Genomic DNA, 15,528 nt, shown 5'->3' with positions numbered 1-15,528 from the left:
ACTCATGGTGTTTGAGACCTGGTGATCCCGATTTTTGAGACCTGCTCCTCTTAGTGTTTGAGACCTGGTGCTCTTGGCGTTTGGACGTGGTGATCTTGGTGTTTGGGACGTGGTTGTCTTGGTTTTTGTCAGCTGGTGCTCTTGGTGTTTTAGACCTGGTGATCTTGGTGTTTGATACCTGCGGCCTCTTGGTGTTTGAGACCTGGTGCTCATTCTGTTTGAGATGTGATGTATTAGTGTTTGAGACCAGGTGCTCATGGTGTTTGAGACCTGCTGCTGTTGGTGTTTGAGACCTGGTACTCTTGGTGGTTACGACGTGGTGATCATGGTGTTTGAGAGCTGGTGCTCTTGGTGTTTGAGACCTGGTAGTCTTGGTGATTGAGACCTGGTTGTCTTGGTGTTTGACACCTGGTGCTCCTGGTGTTTGAGACCTTGTGATCTTGGTGTTTGAGACCTGGTTGTCTTGGTGTTTGAGAGCTGGTGCTCTTGGTTTTTGAGACCTGGTCCTCTTGGATTTTGAGACCTTGTGCATTTGGTTTTTGAGAGATGCTGCTATTGGTGTTTGGGACCTGGTGATCTTGGTGTTTGTGACCTGGTGCTCTTGGTGTTTGAGACCTGGTGCTCTTGATGTTTGAGGCCTTTGGATCTTGGTGTTTGAAACCTCGTTGTCTTGGTGTTTGAGTACAGGTGCTCTTGGTGTTTGGGAGCTGGTGCTCTTGGTTTTTGAGAGCTGGTGCTCATGGTGTTTGAGCCCCGCTGCTCTTGATGTTTCAGACCTTGTGCAAGTGGTGCTTGAGACCTGGTTGTCTTGGTATCTGAGGCCTGGTGCTCTTGGTGTTTTAGAACAGGTGATCTTGGTGTTTGAGGCATGGTTGTCCTGGTTTTTGAGAGCTGGTGCTCTTGGTGTTTGAGAACTGGTACACTTGGTGTTTGAGAACTAGTGCTCTTGGTGTTTGAGACCTCGTGCTCTTGGTGCTTGAGACCTGATGCTCTTGGTGTTTGAGACCTGGTGCTCTTTGTGTTTTAGACCTGGTGTTCTTGGTGTTTGAGACCGGGTGCTCTTGGCGTTTGAGACCTGGTTGTCTTGGTGTTTTTGACCTGTTGCTCTTTGCGTTTGAGACCTGCTGATCTTGGTGTTTCGGACGTGGTTGTCTTGGTGTTTGAGATCTGGTGCTCTTGTTGTTTTAGACCGGGTTGTCTTGGTGTTTGAGAGCTGGTGCTCTTGGTGTTTGAGTCCTGCAGCTGTTGGTGTTTGAGACCTGGTGCTCTTTGTGTTTGAGACCTGGTGATCTTGGTGTTTGAGAGCTGGTGTTCTTGGTGCTTGAGACCTCGGTTTCTTTTTGTTTGAGACCTGGTGCTCCTGGTTTTTGCGATTTTGTGATTTTGGCGTTTGAGACCTGGTTGTCTTGGTGTTTTAGAGCTGCTTCTATTGGTTTGTGAGAGATGGTGCTATTGCTGCGTGAGACCTGGTGAACCTGTTTTTTGTGACCAGGTGATTTTGGTGTTTGAGACCTGGTGCTCTTGATTTTTTAGCCCTCGTGGTGTTGTTGTTTGAGACCTGGTGGTCTTGGTATTTGAGATCTGGTGCCATGAATGTTTGAGAACTGGTGCTCTTGGTGTTTGGGACCTGGTTCTCTTGATGTTTGAGACCTGGTTCCCTTGGTGTTTGAGACCTGGTGCTCTTGATGTTTGAGACCTGGAACACTTGGTTTTTGAGCCCTGGTGCTATTGAATTTGAGACCTGGTGCTCTTGGTGTTTGAGATCTGGTGCTCCTGGTGATTGAGACGTGGTTGTCTTGGTATTTTAGACCTGGTGCTCTTGGTGATTGAGACCTGGTGCTCTTGGTGTTTGAGACCTGGTACACTTGGTGATTGAGACCTGGTTGTCTTGGTTTTTGAGACATGGTGCTCTTGGTTTTTGAGATCTGGTTGTCTTGGTGTTTGAGACCTGGCACTTTTGATTTTTTAGCCCTCGTGGTGTTGTTGTTTGAGACCTGGTGGTCTTCGTATTTGAGATCTGGTGCTATTAATGTTTGAGAACTGGTGCTCTTGGTGTTTAAGACCTGGTTGTCTTGGTGTTTGAGACCTGGTGCTCTTGGTGTTTGAGACCTGGTGCTCTTGATTTTTAAGACCTGGTACACTTGATGTTTGAGACCTGGTTGTCTTGGTTTTTGAGACATGGTGCTCTTGGTGTTTGAGACCTGGTGCTCTTGGTGTTTGAGACCTGCTGCTCTTGATGTTTAAGACCTGGTGCACTTGTTGTTTGAGACCTGATTGTCTTGGTGTTTGAGACCTGGTGCTGTTTGTGTTTGAGACCTGCTGCTCTTGCTTTTTGAGACCTGGTGCTCCTGGTGTTTGAGGTCTGGCGCTCTTGATGTTTGAGCCCTGGTTCTCTTGATGTTTGAGACCTGTTGATCTTTGCGTTTGAGACCTCGTTGTCTTTGTGTTTGAGTGCTGGTGCCCTCGGCGTTTGAGACCTGGTTCTCTTGGTGGTTGTAACCTGCTTCACTTGCTGTTTGAGCCCTGGTGGTCTTGTTGTTTGAGACCTGGTGGTCTTGGTCTTTGAAATCTGGTGCTCTTGGAGTTTGAGACCTAGTGCTCTTGGTGTTTGAGACCTGGTAAATTTGGTGTTTGAGACCTGGTTGTCTTGGTGTTTGAGACCTGTTACACTTGGTTTTTGAGCACTGGTGGTCTTGGGGTTTGAGACCTGGTGGTCTTGGTGTTTGAGATCTGGTGCTTTTGGTGTTTGAGAACTGGTGCTCTTGCTTTTTCAGACCTGGTGGTCTTGGTATTTGAGATCTGGTGCTCTTGGTGTTAGAGACCTGGTACACTTGGTGTTTGAGAAATAGTGCTCTTGGTGATTGAGACCTGGTGCTCTTGGTGCTTGAGACCTGCTGCTCTTGGAATTTGAGACCTGGTGATCTTTGTGTTTGGGTCCTGGCGGTCTTGGTGTTTGAGTCCCGGTACTCTAGTGTTTGATATCTGCTACTATTGGTGTTGTTTTAGACCGGGTTGTCTTGGTGTTTGAGACCTGGTGCTCTTGGTGCTTGAGACCTGGTGATCTTGGTTTTTGAGAGCTGGTGTTCTTGGTGTTTGAGACCTCGTTTTCTTTTTGTTTGAGACCTGGTGCTCTTGGTGTTTGAGACCTGATGCTCTTGGTGTTTGAGGCCTGGTGCTCTTGGTGTTTGAGACCTCGTTTTCTTTTTGTTTGAGACCTGGTGTTCCTGGTGTTTGAGAACTTGTGATTTTGGCGTTTGAGACCTGGTTGTCTTGGTGTTTTAGAGCTGCTTCTATTGGTTTGTGAGAGATGGTGCTATTGGTGCGTGAGACCTGGTGATCCTGTTGTTTGTGACCAGTTGATTTTGGTGTTTGAGACCTGGTGCTCTTGATATTTTAGCCCTCGTGGTGTTGTTGCTTGAGACCTGGTGGTCTTGGTATTTTAAGATCTGGTGCCATGAATGTTTGAGAACTGGTGCTCTTGGTGTTTGAGACCTGGTTGTCTTGGTGTTTGAGACCTGGTGCCCTTGGTGTTTGAGACCTGGTGCTCTTGATGTTTGAGACCTGGTACCCTTGGTGATTGAGACCGGGTTCAATTGATTTTGAGACCTGGTGCTCTTGGTGTTTGAGATCTGGTGCTCCTGGTGATTGAGACGTGGTTGTCTTGGTATTTTAGACCTGGTGCTCTTGGTGATTGAGACCTGGTGCTCTTGGTGTTTGAGACCTGGTACAATTGGTGATTGAGACCTGGTTGTCTTGGTTTTTGAGACATGGTGCTCTTGGTTTTTGAGATCTGGTTGTCTTGGTGTTTGAGACCTGGCACTCTTGATTTTTTAGCCCTCGCGGTGTTGTTGTTTGAGACCTGGTGTTCTTCGTATTTGAGATCTTTTGCTATTAATGTTTGAGAACTGGTGCTCTTGGTGTTTGAGACCTGGTTGTCTTGGTGATTGAGACCTGGTGCTCTTGGTGTTTGAGACCTGGTGCTCTTGATGTTTGAGACCTGGTACACTTGATGTTTGAGACCTGGTTGTCTTGGTTTTTGATACATGGTGCTCTTGGTGTTTGAGACCTGGTGCTCTTGGTTTTTGAGACCTGCTGCGCTTGAAGTTTAAGACCTGGTGCACTTGGTTTTTGAGACCTGATTGTCTTGGTGTTTGAGACCTGGTGCCCTTGGTGTTTGAGACCTGGTGCTCTTGATGTTTGAGACCTGGTACACTTGGTTTTTGAGCCCTGGTGCTATTTTTTTTGAGACCTGGTGCTCTTGGTGTTTGAGACCTGGTGCTCTTGGTTTTTGAGAGCTGGTACACTTGGTGTTGGAGAGCTGTTGCTCTTGGTGTTTGATACCTGGTGCTCTTTTTGTTTGAGACCTGGTGCTCTTGGTGTTTGAGCCCTGGTGCTCTTGGTTTTTGAGACCTGGTGCTCTTGGTTTTTGGGACCTGGTGGTCTTGATGTGTGAGATTTGGTGATCTTGGTGTTTGAGACCTGGTACACTTGCTGTTTTAGATATGGTTGTCTTGGTGTTTGAGATCTGGTGCTCTTGGTGTTTGAGACATGGTACATTTGGTGTTTGCGAGCTGGTGCTCTTGGTTTTTGAGACCTGCTGCTCTTGATGTTTAAGACCTGATGCTCTTAGTATTTGAGACCTGGTTGTCTTGATGATTGAGAACTGGTGCTCTTGCTTTTTGAGACCTGTTAGTCTTTGTGTTTGAGAAGAGGTGCTCTTGTTGTTTGAGACCTGATGCTCTTGGTGTTTGAGACCTGCTGCGCTTAGTGTTTGAGACCTGGTTGTCTTTGTATCTGAGGCCTGGTGCTCTTGGTGTTTTAGAACTGGTGATCTTGGTGTTTGAGGCATGGTTGTCCTGGTGTTTGAGACCTGGTACACTTGGTGTTCGAGAACTAGTGATCTTCGTGTTTGAGACCTCGTGCTCTTGGTGTTTGAGACCTGATGCTCTTGGTGTTTGAGACCTGGTGCTCTTTGTGTTTGAGACCTTCTGCTCTTGGTGTTTGAGACCTGGTGCTCCTGGTGTTTGACACGTGGTTGTCTTGGTATTTTAGACCTGGTGTTCTGGGTGTTTGAGACCTGGTGCTCTTGGCGTTTGAGACCTGGTTGTCTTGGTGTTTGAGACCTGTTGCTCTTGGCGTTTGAGACCTGCTGATCTTGGTGTTTCGGACGTGGTTGTCTTGGTGTTTGAGATCTGGTGCTCTTGTTGTTTTAGACCGGGTTGTCTTCGTGTTTGAGACCTGGTGCTCTTGGTGTTTGAGACCTGGTGATCCTGGTGTTTGAGAGCTGGTGTTCTTGGTGTTTGAGACCTCGTTTTCTTTTTGTTTGAGACCTGGTGCTCCTGGTGTTTGAGACCTTGTGATTTTGGCGTTTGAGACCTGGTTGTCTTGGTGTTTTAGAGCTGCTTCTATTGGTTTGTGAGAGATGGTGCTATTGGTGCGTGAGACCTGGTGATCCTGTTGTTTGTGACCAGGTGATTTTGGTGTTTGAGACCTGGTGCTCTTGATTTTTTAGCCCTCGTGGTGTTGTTGTTTGAGACCTGGTGGTCTTGGTATTTTAAGATCTGGTGCCATGAATGTTTGAGAACTGGTGCTCTTGGTGTTTGAGACCTGGTTGTCTTGGTGTTTGAGACCTGGTGTTCTGGGTGTTTGAGACCTGGTGCTCTTGATGTTTGAGACCTGGTACACTTGGTGATTGAGACCTGGTTCTATTGATTTTGAGACCTGGTGCTCTTGGTGTTTGAGATCTGATGCTCCTGGTGATTGAGACGTGGTTGTCTTGGTATTTTAGACCTGGTGCTCTTGGTGATTGAGACCTGGTGCTTTTGGTGTTTGAGACCTGGTGATCCTGGTGTTTGAGAGCTGGTGTTCTTGGTGTTTGAGACCTCGTTTTCTTTTTGTTTGAGACCTGGTGCTCCTGGTGTTTGAGACCTTGTGATTTTGGCGTTTGAGACCTGGTTGTCTTGGTGTTTTAGAGCTGCTTCTATTGGTTTGTGAGAGATGGTGCTATTGGTGCGTGAGACCTGGTGATCCTGTTGTTTGTGACCAGGTGATTTTGGTATTTGAGACCTGGTGCTCTTGATTTTTTAGCCCTCGTGGTGTTGTTGTTTGAGACCTGGTGGTCTTGGTATTTTAAGATCTGGTGCCATGAATGTTTGAGAACTGGTGCTCTTGGTGTTTGAGACCTGGTTGTCTTGGTGTTTGAGACCTGGTGCCCTTGGTGTTTGAGACCTGGTGCTCTTGATGTTTGAGACCTGGTACACTTGGTGATTGAGACCTGGTTCTATTGATTTTGAGACCTGGTGCTCTTGGTGTTTGAGATCTGATGCTCCTGGTGATTGAGACGTGGTTGTCTTGGTATTTTAGACCTGGTGCTCTTGGTGATTGAGACCTGGTGCTTTTGGTGTTTGAGACCTGGTACAATTGGTGATTGAGACCTGGTTGTCTTCGTTTTTGAGACATGGTGCTCTTGGTTTTTGAGATCTGGTTGTCTTGGTGTTTGAGACCTGGCACTCTTGATTTTTTTAGCCCTCGTGGTGTTGTTGTTTGAGACCTGGTGGTCTTCGTATTTGAGATCTTTTGCTATTAATGTTTGAGAACTGGTGCTCTTGGTGTTTAAGACCTGGTTGTCTTGGTGATTGAGACCTGGTGCTCTTGGTGTTTGAGACCTGGTGCTCTTGATGTTTGAGACCTGGTACACTTGATGTTTGAGACCTGGTTGTCTTGGTTTTTGAGACATGGTGCTCTTGGTGTTTGAGACCTGGTGCTCTTGGTGTTTGAGACCTGGTGCTCTTGATGTTTGAGACCTGGTACACTTGGTGATTGAGACCTGGTTCTATTGATTTTGAGACCTGGTGCTCTTGGTGTTTGAGATCTGATGCTCCTGGTGATTGAGACGTGGTTGTCTTGGTATTTTAGACCTGGTGCTCTTGGTGATTGAGACCTGGTGCTCTTGGTGTTTGATACCTGGTACACTTGGTGATTGAGACCTGGTTGTCTTGGTTTTTGAGACATGGTGCTCTTGGTTTTTGAGATCTGGTTGTCTTGGTGTTTGAGACCTGGCACTCTGGAATTTTTTATCCCTCGTGGTGTTGTTGTTTGAGACCTGGTGGTCTTCGTATTTGAGATCTTTTGCTATTAATGTTTGAGAACTGGTGCTCTTGGTGTTTAAGACCTGGTTGTCTTGGTGTTTGAGACCTGGTGCTCTTGGTGTTTGAGACCTGGTGCTCTTGATGTTTGAGACCTGGTACACTTGATGTTTGAGACCTGGTTGTCTTGGTTTTTGAGACATGGTGCTCTTGGTGTTTGAGACCTGGTGCTCTTGGTGTTTGAGACCTGCTGCTCTTGAAGTTTAAGACCTGGTGCACTTGGTTTTTGAGACCTGATTGTCTTGGTGTTTGAGACCTGGTGCCCTTGGTGTTTGAGACCTGGTGCTCTTGGTGTTTGAGATCTTGTGCTCCTGGTGATTGAGACGTGGTTGTCTTGTTATTTTAGACCTGGTGCTCTTGGTGATTGGGACCTGGTGCTCTTGGTGTTTGAGACCTGGTACGCTTGGTGATTGAGACCTGGTTGTCTTGGTTTTTGAGACATGGTGCTCTTGGTTTTTGAGATCTGGTTGTCTTGGTGTTTGAGACCTGGTGCTCTTGATTTTTTAGCCCTCGTGGTGTGGTTGTTTGAGACCTGGTGGTCTTCGTATTTGAGATCTGGTGCTATTAATGTTTGAGAACTGGTGCTCTTGGTGTTTGAGACCTGGTTGTCGTGGTGTTTGAGACCTGGTGCTCTTGGTGTTTGAGACCTGGTGCTCTTGATGTTTTAGAGCTGGTACATTTGATGATTGAGACCTGGTTGTCTTGGTTTTTGAGACATGGTGCTCTTGGTGTTTGAGACCTGGTGCTCTTGGTGTTTGAGACCTGCTGCTCTTGATGTTTAAGACCTGGTGCACTTGGTGTTTGAGACCTGATTGTCTTGGTGTTTGAGACCTGGTGCTCTTGGTTTTTGAGATCTGGTTGTCTTGGTGTTTCAGACCTGGCACTCTTGATTTTTTAGCCCTCGTGGTGTTGTTGTTTGAGACCTGGTGGTCTTCGCATTTGAGATCTGGTGCTATTAATGTTTGAGAACTGGTGCTCTTGGTGTTTGAGACCTGGTTGTCTTGGTGTTTGAGACCTGGTGCTCTTGGTGTTTGAGACCTGGTGCTCTTGATGTTTGAGACCAGGTACACTAGATGTTTGAGACCTGGTTGTCTTGGTTTTTGAGTCATGGTGCTCTTGGTTTTTGAGATCTGGTTGTCTTGGTGTTTGAGACCTGGTGCTCTTGATTTTTTAGCCCTCGTGGTGTGGTTGTTTGAGACCTGGTGGTCTTCGTATTTGAGATCTGGTGCTATTAATGTTTGAGAACTGGTGCTCTTGGTGTTTGAGACTTGGTTGTCTTGGTGTTTGAGACCTTGTGCTCTTGTTGTTTGAGACCTGGTGCTCTTGATGTTATAGAGCTGGTACATTTGATATTTGAGACCTGGTTGTCTTGGTTTTTGAGACATGGTGCTCTTGGTGTTTGAGACCTGGTGCTCTTGGTGTTTGAGACCTGCTGCTCTTGATGTTTAAGACCTGGTGCACTTGATGTTTGAGACCTGATTTTCTTGGTGTTTGAGACCTGGTGCTCTTGGTGTTTGAGACTTGGCACTCTTGATTTTTTAGCCCTCGTGGTGTTGTTGTTTGAGACCTGGTGGTCTTCGTATTTGAGATCTGGTGATATTAATGTTTGAGAACTGGTGCTCTTGGTGTTTGAGACCTGGTTGTCTTGGTGTTTGAGACCTGGTGCTCTTGGTGTTTGAGACCTGGTGCTCTTGATGTTTGAGACCAGGTACACTAGATGTTTGAGACCTGGTTGTCTTGGTTTTTGAGACATGGTGCTCTTGGTGTTTGAGACCTGGTGCTCTTGGTGTTTGAGACCTGCTGCTCTTGATGTTTAAGACCTGGTGCACTTGGTGTTTGAGACGTGATTGTCTTGGTGTTTGAGACCTGGTGCTCTTTGTGTTTGAGACCTGCTGCTCTTGGTTTTTGAGACCTGGTGCTCCTGGTGTTTGGGGTCTGGTGCTCTTGATGTTTGAGCCCTGGTTCTCTTGATGTTTGAGACCTGTTGATCTATGCGTTTGAGACCTCGTTGTCCTGGTGTTTGAGTGCCGGTGCCCTCGGCGTTTGAGACCTGGTTCTCTTGGTGGTTGTAACCTGCTTCACTTGCTGTTTTATACCTGGTGCTCTTGTTGTTTGCGACCTGTTAGTCTTTGTGTTTGAGAAGTGGTGCTCTTGTTGTTTGAGACCTGATGCTCTTGGTGTTTGAGACCTGCTGCGCTTAGTGTTTGAGACCTGGTTGTCTTTGTAGCTGAGGCCTGGTGCTCTTGGTGTTTTAGAACTGGTGATCTTGGTGTTTGAGGCATGGTTGTCCTGGTGTTTGAGGGCTGGTGCTCTTGGTGTTTGAGACCTGGTACACTTGGTGTTTGAGAACTAGTGCTCTTCGTGTTTGAGACCTCGTGCTCTTGGTGTTTGAGACCTGATGCTCTTGGTGTTTGAGACCTGGTGCTCCTGGTGTTTGACACGTAGTTGTCTTGGTATTTTAGACCTGGTGTTCTTGGTGTTTGAGACCTGGTGCTCTTGGCGTTTGAGACCTGGTTGTCTTGGTGTTTGAGACCTGTTGCTCTTGGCGTTTGAGACCTGCTGATCTTGGTGTTTCGGACGTGGTTGTCTTGGTGTTTGAGATCTGGTGCTCTTGGTGTTTGAGTCCTGCAGCTGTTGGTGTTTGAGACCTGGTGCTCTTGGTGTTTGAGACCTGGTGATCTTGGTGTTTGAGAGCTGGTGTTCTTGGTGTTTGAGACCTCGTTTTCTTTTTGTTTGAGAGCTGGTGCTCCTGGTGTTTGAGAACTTGTGATTTTGGCGTTTGAGACCTGGTTGTCTTGGTTATTTAGAGCTGCTTCTATTGGTTTGTGAGAGATGGTGCTATTGGTGCGTGAGACCTGGTGATCCTGTTGTTTGTGACCAGGTGATTTTGGTGTTTGAGACCTGGTGCTCTTGATTTTTTAGCCCTCGTGGTGTTGTTGTTTGAGACCTGGTGGTCTTGGTATTTTAAGATCTGGTGCCATGAATGTTTGAGAACTGGTGCTCTTGGTGTTTGAGACCTGGTGCTCTTGATTTTTGAGCCCTGGTTCTCTTGATGTTTGAGAACTGTTGATCTTTGCGTTTGAGACCTCGTTGTCTTGGTGTTTGAGTGCTGGTGCCCTCGGCGTTTGAGACCTGGTTCTCTTGGTGGTTGTAACCTGCTTCACTTTTTGTTTGAGACCTGGTGCTCTTGTTGTTTGCGACCTGGTGTTATTGGTGTCTGAGCCCTGGTGGTCTTGTTGTTTGAGACCTGGTGGTCTTGGTGTTTGAAATCTGGTGCTCTGGGTGTTTGAGAGCTAGTGCTCTTGGTGTTTGAGACCTGGTACACTTGGTGTTTGAGACCTGGTTGTCTTGGTGTTTGAGACATTTTGCTCTTGGTCTTTGAGACCTGTTACACTTGGTTTTTGAGCACTGGTGGTCTTGGTGTTTGAGACCTCGTGGTCTTGGTGTTTCAGATCTGGTGTTATTGGTGTTTGAGAACTTGTGCTCTTGTTGTTTCAGACCTGGTTGTCTTGGTGTTTGAGACCTGGTCCCTTGGTGTTTGAGACCTGGTGCTCTTGATGATTGAGACCTGGTACCCTTGGTGATTGAGACCGGGTTCTATTGATTTTGAGACCTGGTGCTCTTGGTGTTTGAGATCTGGTGCTCCTGGTGATTGAGACGTGGTTGTCTTGGTATTTTAGACCTGGTGCTCTTGGTGATTGAGACCTGGTGCTCTTGGTGTTTGAGACCTGGTACACTTGGTGATTGAGGCCTGGTTGTCTTGGTTTTTGAGACATGGTGCTCTTGGTTTTTGAGATCTGGTTGTCTTGGTGTTTGAGACCTGGCACTCTTGATTTTTTAGCCCTCGCGGTGTTGTTGTTTGAGACCTGGTGTTCTTCGTATTTGAGATCTTTTGCTATTAATGTTTGAGAACTGGTGCTCTTGGTGTTTGAGACCTGGTTGTCTTGGTGATTGAGACCTGGTGCTCTTGGTGTTTGAGACCTGGTGCTCTTGATGTTTGAGACCTGGTACACTTGATGTTTGAGACCTGGTTGTCTTGGTTTTTGAGACATGGTGCTCTTGGTGTTTGAGACCTGGTGCTCTTGGTGTTTGAGACCTGCTGCGCTTGAAGTTTAAGACCTGGTGCACTTGGTTTTTGAGACCTGATTGTCTTGGTGTTTGAGACCTGGTACCCTTGGTGTTTGAGACCTGGTGCTCTTGATGTTTGAGACCTGGTACACTTGGTTTTTGAGCCCTGGTGCTATTGATTTTGAGACCTGGTGCTTTTGGTGTTTGAGACCTGGTGCTCTTGTTTTTTGAGACCTGTTGCACTTGGTGTTGGAGAGCTGTTGCTCTTGGTGTTTGAGACCTGCTGCTCTTGGTGTTTAAGACCTTGTGCTCTTCGTTTTTGAGTCTTGCTTGTCTTGGTGTTTGATACCTGGTGCTCTTTTTGTTTGAGACCTGGTGCTCTTGGTGTTTGAGCCCTGGTGCTCTTGGTGTTTGAGACCTGGTGCTCTTGGTTTTTGGGACCTGGTGGTCTTGATGTGTGAGATTTGGTGATCTTGGTGTTTGAGACCTGGTACACTTGCTTTTTTAGATATGGTTGTCTTGGTGTTTGAGATCTGGTGCTCTTGGTGTTTGAGACATGGTACATTTGGTGTTTGCGAGCTGGTGCTCTTGGTTTTTGAGACCTGCTGCTCTTGATGTTTAAGACCTGATGCTCTTAGTATTTGAGACCTGGTTGTCTTGATGATTGAGAACTGGTGCTCTTGCTTTTTGAGACCTGTTAGTCTTGGTGTTTGAGAAGAGGTGCTCTTGTTGTTTGAGACCTGATGCTCTTGGTGTTTGAGACCTGCTGCGCTTAGTGTTTGAGACCTGGTTGTCTTTGTATCTGAGGCCTGGTGCTCTTGGTGTTTTAGAACTGGTGATCTTGGTGTTTGAGGCATGGTTGTCCTGGTGTTTGAGAGCTGGTGCTCTTGGTGTTTGAGACCTGGTACACTTGGTGTTCGAGAACTAGTGATCTTCGTGTTTGAGACCTCGTGCTCTTGGTGTTTGAGACCTGATGCTCTTGGTGTTTGAGACCTGGTGCTCTTTATGTTTGAGACCTTCTGCTCTTGGTGTTTGAGACCTGGTGCTCCTGGTGTTTGACACGTGGTTGTCTTGGTATTTTAGACCTGGTGTTCTGGGTGTTTGAGACCTGGTGCTCTTGGCGTTTGAGACCTGGTTGTCTTGGTGTTTGAGACCTGTTGCTCTTGGCGTTTGAGACCTGCTGATCTTGGTGTTTCGGACGTGGTTGTCTTGGTGTTTGAGATCTGGTGCTCTTGTTGTTTTAGACCGGGTTGTCTTCGTGTTTGAGACCTGGTGCTCTTGGTGTTTGAGACCTGGTGATCCTGGTGTTTGAGAGCTGGTGTTCTTGGTGTTTGAGACCTCGTTTTCTTTTTGTTTGAGACCTGGTGCTCCTGGTGTTTGAGACCTTGTGATTTTGGCGTTTGAGACCTGGTTGTCTTGGTGTTTTAGAGCTGCTTCTATTGGTTTGTGAGAGATGGTGCTATTGGTGCGTGAGACCTGGTGATCCTGTTGTTTGTGACCAGGTGATTTTGGTATTTGAGACCTGGTGCTCTTGATTTTTTAGCCCTCGTGGTGTTGTTGTTTGAGACCTGGTGGTCTTGGTATTTTAAGATCTGGTGCCATGAATGTTTGAGAACTGGTGCTCTTGGTGTTTGAGACCTGGTTGTCTTGGTGTTTGAGACCTGGTGCCCTTGGTGTTTGAGACCTGGTGCTCTTGATGTTTGAGACCTGGTACACTTGGTGATTGAGACCTGGTTCTATTGATTTTGAGACCTGGTGCTCTTGGTGTTTGAGATCTGATGCTCCTGGTGATTGAGACGTGGTTGTCTTGGTATTTTAGACCTGGTGCTCTTGGTGATTGAGACCTGGTGGTCTTGGTTTTTGAGACATGGTGCTCCTGGTTTTTGAGATCTGGTTGTCTTGGTGTTTGAGACCTGGCACTCTTGATTTTTTTATCCCTCGTGGTGTTGTTGTTTGAGACCTGGTGGTCTTCGTATTTGAGATCTTTTGCTATTAATGTTTGAGAACTGGTGCTCTTGGTTTTTAAGACCTGGTTGTCTTGGTGTTTGAGACCTGGTGCTCTTGGTGTTTGAGACCTGGTGCTCTTGATGTTTGAGACCTGGTACACTTGATGTTTGAGACCTGGTTGTCTTGGTTTTTGAGACATGGTGCTCTTGGTGTTTGAGACCTGGTGCTCTTGGTGTTTGAGACCTGCTGCTCTTGAAGTTTAAGACCTGGTGCACTTGGTTTTTGAGACCTGATTGTCTTGGTGTTTGAGACCTGGTGCCCTTGGTGTTTGAGACCTGGGGCTCTTGATGTTTGAAACCTGGTACACTTGGTTCTTGAGCCCTGCTGCTATTGATTTTGAGACCTGGTGCTCTTGGTGTTTGAGATCTTGTGCTCCTGGTGATTGAGACGTGGTTGTCTTGGTATTTTAGACCTGGTGCTCTTGGTGATTGGGACATGGTGCTCTTGGTGTTTGAGACCTGGTACACTTCGTGATTGAGACCTGGTTGTCTTGGTTTTTTAGACATGGTGCTCTTGGTTTTTGAGATCTGGTTGTCTTGGTGTTTGAGACCTGGTGCTCTTGATTTTTTAGCCCTCGTGGTGTGGTTGTTTGAGACCTGGTGGTCTTCGTATTTGAGATCTGGTGCTATTAATGTTTGAGAACTGGTGCTCTTGGTGTTTGAGACCTGGTTGTCTTGGTGTTTGGACCTGGTGCTCTTGGTGTTTGAGACCTGGTGCTCTTGATGTTTTAGAGCTGGTACATTTGATGATTGAGACCTGGTTGTCTTGGTTTTTGAGACATGGTGCTCTTGGTGTTTGAGACCTGGTGCTCTTGGTGTTTGAGACCTGCTGCTCTTGATGTTTAAGACCTGGTGCACTTGGTGTTTGAGACCTGATTGTCTTGGTGTTTGAGACCTGGTGCTCTTGGTTTTTGAGATCTGGTTGTCTTGGTGTTTCACACCTGGCACTCTTGATTTTTTAGCCCTTTTGGTGTTGTTGTTTGAGACCTGGTGGTCTTCGCATTTGAGAACTGGTGCTATTAATGTTTGAGAACTGGTGCTCTTGGTGTTTGAGACCTGGTTCTCTTGGTGTTTGAGACCTGGTGCTCTTGGTGTTTGAGACCTGCTGCTCTTGATGTTTGAGACCAGGTACACTAGATGTTTGAGACCTGGTTGTCTTGGGTTTTGAGTCATGGTGCTCTTGGTTTTTGAGATCTGGTTGTCTTGGTGTTTGAGACCTGGTGCTCTTGATTTTTTAGCCCTCGTGGTGTGGTTGTTTGAGACCTGGTGGTCTTCGTATTTGAGATCTGGTGCTATTACTGTTTGAGAACTGGTGCTCTTGGTGTTTGAGACCTGGTTGTCTTGGTGTTTGAGACCTTGTGCTCTTGTTGTTTGAGACCTGGTGCTCTTGATGTTTTAGAGCTGGCACATTTGATATTTGAGACCTGGTTGTCTTGGTTTTTGAGACATGGTGCTCTTGGTGTTTGAGACCTGGTGCTCTTGGTGTTTCAGACCTGCTGCTCTTGATGTTTAAGACCTGGTGCACTTGGTGTTTGAGACCTGATTGTCTTGGTGTTTGAGACCTGGTGCTCTTTGTGTTTGAGACCTGCTGCTCTTGGTTTTTGAGACCTGGTGCTCCTGGTGTTTGGGGTCTGGTGCTCTATGCGTTTGAGACCTCGTTGTCCTGGTGTTTGAGTGCTGGTGCCCTCGGCGTTTGAGACCTGGTTCTCTTGGTGGTTGTAACCTGCTTCACTTGCTGTTTGAGACCTGGTGCTCTTGTTGTTTGCGACCTGTTAGTCTTTGTGTTTGAGAAGTGGTGCTCTTGTTGTTTGAGACCTGATGCTCTTGGTGTTTGAGACCTGCTGCGCTTAGTGTTTGAGACCTGGTTGTCTTTGTATCTGAGGCCTGGTGCTCTTGGTGTTTTAGAACTGGTGATCTTGGTGTTTGAGGCATGGTTGTCCTGGTGTTTGAGACCTGGTGCTCTTTGTGTTTGAGACCTGCTGCTCTTGGTTTTTGAGACCTGGTGCTCCTGGTGTTTGGGGTCTGGTGCTCTATGCGTTTGAGACCTCGTTGTCCTGGTGTTTGAGTGCTGGTGCCCTCGGCGTTTGAGACCTGGTTCTCTTGGTGGTTGTAACCTGCTTCACTTGCTGTTTGAGACCTGGTGCTCTTGTTGTTTGCGACCTGTTAGTCTTTGTGTTTGAGAAGTGGTGCTCTTGTTGTTTGAGACCTGATGCTCTTGGTGTTTGAGACCTGCTGCGCTTAGTGTTTGAGACCTGGTTGTCTTTGTATCTGAGGCCTGGTGCTCTTGGTGTTTTAGAACTGGTGATCTT

Source organism: Carcharodon carcharias, chromosome 11 (assembly GCF_017639515.1).
Source record: "Carcharodon carcharias isolate sCarCar2 chromosome 11, sCarCar2.pri, whole genome shotgun sequence".
Lineage (NCBI taxonomy): Eukaryota > Metazoa > Chordata > Chondrichthyes > Lamniformes > Lamnidae > Carcharodon > Carcharodon carcharias.
This window is presented reverse-complemented; position numbering follows the sequence as displayed.